Source organism: Rattus norvegicus, chromosome Y, assembly GCF_021556685.1.
Source record: "Rattus norvegicus strain SHRSP/BbbUtx chromosome Y, alternate assembly SHRSP_T2T, whole genome shotgun sequence".
In the NCBI taxonomy this organism is placed as follows: Eukaryota; Metazoa; Chordata; class Mammalia; order Rodentia; family Muridae; genus Rattus; species Rattus norvegicus.
This window is the reverse complement of record NC_141555.1, coordinates 39788756-39794755: the sequence shown is the minus strand read 5'-3', so window position 1 is coordinate 39794755 and position 6000 is coordinate 39788756.

Genomic DNA, 6000 nt, shown 5'->3' with positions numbered 1-6000 from the left:
AACCCTGAGATTCCACCTCACACATGTAAGAAAGGCTGAAATAAAAACTCAGGAGATAGCAGATGTTGATAAGGATGTCAAAAATGGGGAATGCTCCTTCTTTGTTGGTGGGATTACAAACTGGTTCAAACACTCTAGAAATCAGTCTGAGATTCCTCAGAAAATTAGAAATTGCACGACCTGAGGACCCAGATATATTTCTTCTTGGCATATAACCAAAAGATGCTCCAATATACAAAAAAGAGACAACCTCAACTATGGTCATAGCAGCCTTATTTATAATACCCAGGACCTAGAAGGAACCCTAATGGCATTCATCAGAGGAATGAATACAGAAAATGTGGTACATCTACGCAATGGTGTACTACTAGGGTATCAAACCAATGATCTCAAAAAAGACATAGACAAATGGAATGAACTAGAAAATATCACACTGATTGAAGTAATGCAATCACAGAAAAATACACATTGTTTGAAATCACTGAAAGTGAATATTGGCATAAAAGCTCAAGTGACCCAAGATGCAGTACACAGATAACTGGAAGCTTAAGAAAAGTACACACAAAATGTGCATGGTTCACTCCTTTTTAATAGGTGGAACGATACTATCTCTGAATTAATAGCAGAGACTGATGGAATCCCATTCAGATCATGCCAAACATGTGGCAGAAATATGTATGTATGTATGTATGTATGTATATATATATATTATATATATATATATATATCACTCACTAGAATAGATAAATTGATAAGTTTGATAAAGCTAAGAAGTGCATGCTGACAGCAACTGTATATAGATCTTCCATGTGAGACACAGCTAGAGCACATCAAATACAGAAGTGCATTCTAGTGGCACATCAATGAGCTGAAAACGGACAGTAAGGGGGGGTTATATAAGAGGAGGGGGACCAGATAGAGATCTTCTGGGCAAGAAATTGGGAAAGGAAATAAGATTTGACATGTAAATATAAAAATATCGAATAAAACAGGAATAAAATTTGCTTAAAATTAAAAAATGTAAGAAATAAGAGAAAAGAAAGCTGCCAGGTAATCACAGCTATTAACTCAGAAATCAAAAGATCATTGTCAGGGAATGGTAGTCAGAGTAATACTAGTGGAAAGACTGAGATAAGGAAATCTCAACTAGAATCATTCTCTCTCTGAGATATCAATGTCAGACACAAACTGCACTATAGGAATCCAAAGTATGGAAGAGTTAACTGTGAGGGGAGGACACAATACTTGTCTTTCTCTTCATCTTTAGGACCTTTTTCTTCTTGACAAAAAGAATAAAGGCCATGAGCTCTCAGGAAAACAACTGTGCCCTGCTGAACACTTGGAATTTGGAATAAAGAAATTAATGATATAAAATCTCTAACTTCCAGGAACCAAAAGAACAGGGAAGTCCATATGTTTCTGAAAGGCTCCAAGCTCATTATTCCCATATGTGGAAGGGTCAGATCAAGGCTATCTCTTCAGAGATCCCACTCAACCCCTACTAAAGTCTCTGTGAGCTATCCCAAGTATCATATATTTCTTCCTTTTTTTGTTACACCAAGTCAGAAGGCCAACTTTCTTCTCCCCATCACTGATATCATCATCCTCTTTATTCTCCCTCCCAAATGGCTGTTTACGTTGAATTAGAGACCAATTAGTTTAACCTAAAGGTACTGAAGGAATATATGAGAGGCAGTTGCAGCCACGACAATACTTGTGACATCACAGAAGAAGCTAAGGGCCTCCAGGCTCCAAGAGATATTTGAAGCAGGGTCTAATGATGATGTCACTGAGAACTGCCATGGCCTAATAGATAAACAGTTTTCCTTACATTGATTAGATTTGGAGTGCCCTCTCCAGGTATGTCTCCTGTGACACAGTGCAAACCTTTACGTACTCCATCTCTCTAAAGCTAGAGAAATCTCTTTGCTTCATTAGTGGTTACATGCTCTGAATGGAGAAATGTACTCAGGGTTTGGCATGGATAGAAATGATTTAGGAATATGGAGTGGAGAAGAATCTTCTATATAATAATTAATTGCCATGTTCATTCCTATGATATATAGTTCAATTTTCTAGGTTTTCTCTGTTTCCTAAAGGCCAGTATTCTCCGTACAGATATTTAATTGAATAAATATTGTATTTCACTTTCTTATTGTATATTCCTTGATAGGGGACTTTATAAATATTCCTTAATTATGTACTCAAAAATATTTTGGTTTACAATTTCATTTTTTGGAATGATTTTGGCAACAAAGGGGGGCCCAGCTATAGAGTAACTATAACAGTGTAAATATTGTGGACCTACTTCAAATGATAAACTCTCAAATCCTTATTTAATCCAAAATAGTTTGGTGCATATATATATATATATATATATATATATATATATATATATATATATATATATAATGTGTGTGTGTGTGTGTGTGTGTGTGCGTGTGTGTGTGTGTGTGCGTGTGTGTGTGTGCGTGTGTGTGTGTGAGTGCCAAAAGTCTAGCAGATTCTGAATGGCCATTTCTTCAGTCTCTTAAGAAGAATGCCTCCCTACACCTCTTATGGATATTTTATTTACCCTTAAGGAAGGCGTGAATCATGTGCATTTTTTCCTCCTTCTTGAGTTTCATGTGGTCTGTGCATTGTATCATAGCTAATTACAACATTTAGGCTGATATTCAATAATCAATGATTATATACTTTGTTTGTTTTTCTGTGATTGGGTAACCTTACTCAGGATGATATTTTGTAGGTCCATCCATTTGCCTATGAATTTCATGCACTCATTGTTTTTGATAGCTGAGTACTAGTCCATTGTGTGAATATAGGCCATTTTCTGTATACATTCTTCTGGTGAAGTACATCTGGGCTCTTTCCAGCTTCTGGATATTATGAATAAGGCTGCTATGAACATAGTGTAACATGTGTCCTTGTTGTATGTTGGAGCATCTTTTGGGTATATGCCCAGGTAAGGTATAGCTGCGTCTTCAGCAAGTGCAATTTTGGAGGAAACTCAGGACTGATTTACAGAGAGGTTTTACCAGTTTGCAATCCCAACAACAATGGAGGAGTGTTCCTCTTTCTCCATATACTTGACAGCATATGGTGTAACCTGAATTTTGACATTAGTCATTCTGACTGATGTGAGGAGGTATCTCACAGTTGTTTTTATTTGCATTTAAGTGATGACTAAGTATATTATACATAACACAAAGCGTTCTAAGAAATGATATTCTCCTAACTGATGGTCTAGATATATCTCTGTGCCAAGTGATCCATTTCTCTCTCCTTCAAAGTTAAAGGCCAAGAACATCAATGAAATCCTCACAAAATCAGATATGCAGAAGCCAATAGAAGGGACAGTGTCAGAAAGTGCCTAGAACATATTTGCACAGGAGAAAATTTTAAGAACAGAACACCAAAGGTTCAGCCTCTAAGAGCACCAATCAATTTACGAAATCCCATCATTCTGAAAACTTTCTTTAAAGTCAAGTACACTGACAATAGGAAAACAGCAACCTACACATTTGGAAAAGAGTTTTATGAACCATACAGCTGAGAGAGGGCCAAAACCAAAAATATAGAAAGAACTCAGAAATGTAAACTCCCAGACAATCAAGCAACACAACTTTTAAACTGGATTACAGAGCTAACAAAGAATTCTCAACTGAGGTAGCTCAGTAAGTGAAAAACATATCGAGAAATGTTTAACATCCTTAGTTCACAAAAAGGCAAATCAAAATGAACACAAGAGTCTTTGTTAAAACAATCAGGATGGCTAAAACAAAACATTAATGCAGTAGCATAGTGGGCTAGAATGTAGAGAAAGTTTTACACTCCTACAATGCTCGTGGGATTTGTAGCTGGATAGTCACTTTGGATGTCTAAGTGGAGGTTCAGAGAAAATTGCACTTAGCTTTACTTGAAAACCCAGCTTTACCACTCACTTCAACAAATAGACTCAATCTTGATCCACACATAACACGGACATGTGATTGAAGATATTCACAGCAGTCTTACTTATAATATTTGAATGCTGGAAACAATCATGGTATACCTCATCTCCACTCAGGAATAAATACAGAAAATATGCTATATTTAAACAATGGAACATTATTCAGGTATTAAAAATGAGGACACCAAGAACTTTGTAGACAAAGGATGAACTGGAAAATAGTGAAGTAACAGAGATCGAAAAGGACCAAACATAAGATGCACTCAATGACAAGCAGATCTTAGCCCTGCTAACAGAATACCCGCTATACAAATCCTTTATAACATGAAGGGTAACATGTTAAAAAGCCAAATTGTGGATGCCTGCAATCCACTTAGGAGGGAGAACAAAATAAACATGGAAGGCAGAGGAGTGCAGGAAGAGAGAGTAGCTAGAGGTGGAAAATGATGGACAAAGTGGTGGGAGTTGCAACAATTAAAAGAGACAGTGGAGAAATTCAGAGGAAGCGTGGAGTAAATAAAAATAAGCATCAGTTGTTGGTGGTGAACTTGGGTATCCCCAGGAAAATCCCTGATGCCAGGGATGTAAGTATATCCCAGAAACTTACTGTGATGGTGGTAGTTTAAATACCGAGCAGGAAAAAAGATAGAACAACTAGAGACTGCCTCCTGTAGCTCGACATGCCCACCTGTGAAGGGATGGTGCTGCCCACACAGCTCACAATTTTTATCTATAAATGTCAAATCTAAAAAATCTAAATACAAAAATTAGCAGAGACTGTAGGAAAGGCAATGCAGATACCACCCAACCAGAAGATCAATTTCATCCACAGACTCCAAATCCTCAGACTATTCCTGATGTCAAGATGTGCTTGCATTAAGACCCTAATACGTCTCCCCTCTGAGGGGCTCTGCCATCTCCTGACTGTGACCGATGCAGAAAAACCTAAGCATTTGACAACACCTGACAGCCACAAAAGAAGAGTTAGGGGAATGAATTATGGATCTGGAGTGGATTGGAACCCAATATGAAGAACAAAAGTATCCATTAAGTTTTCTCTTCAGATGTTCAGGAAATTTTCCATCTCCTAGAGTATGCTTTGTCCAGTCCAAGACTTCTGCTACATAGATATCAGAGCATATGTGGAATACAACTGCCTCATCTGCCATATCTGGGAAGGGAGGCAATTGGTCCTGTGGAGACTTCATATCCCAGAGAAGGGGGATGTGGTCATGTAGATGGGGTAGCACAATATTAGAAAAATGAGGATCAGAATAGCTTAGGGGTTTCAAGAAAGGAAGACCAATTTGGGAAATGACATTGGAAATGTAAATAAAAAATAGATTATTTTACACATATAATGTATATAATATAATACATTTATGTTTACAACAGAGATATTCACATCTGTCTCATTAAGGAATATATATTTCATTATCTATACTATAGGTTTATTGAAAGTTGAAATCCATAATTTTTGTGAGTTTCTTATTATTGAAAATTCACATAGATATACCTAATCAATGTTTTATTTTCTGTCCTTATGGCTATAAATCTTTAGTTACCTCGACAAAAAAAAATAAAAAAAATATTTTTTATTTCTGTTTCATTAGGTTTCCATTCAATGCCTCAAATGTCTCCTAATTTAACTGTACATCTCTATATTCCCTCCATTGTCATCCTCTTCCCTCTTTCTTCAAATGTGACATTCCCGTTCCTGACAGTGTTCCTCTGCAATCCATAAGTACATTTGTAAATGCCAAAGTGAGGACAGTCTGGACCACATCCCTTGACATTTACAATAAAGTAATCATAGCAATACAGTGTGGAGACTTAACATTCAGATTAAAGTGAAAATGTATCCCATTTTTCTTTTTTGATCTGGATTATCTCATCTATGATGACTCTCACAAAATACATTCATTGTCCTGAAAATTACATGCTTTCCCATTCCAATCTGTTAAAAGCACCACATTTTCTTTATGCATTCATTTGTTAAGGAACAACTTGAACATTACCAAATATTCAAGGGTTTCTATACTAGGATG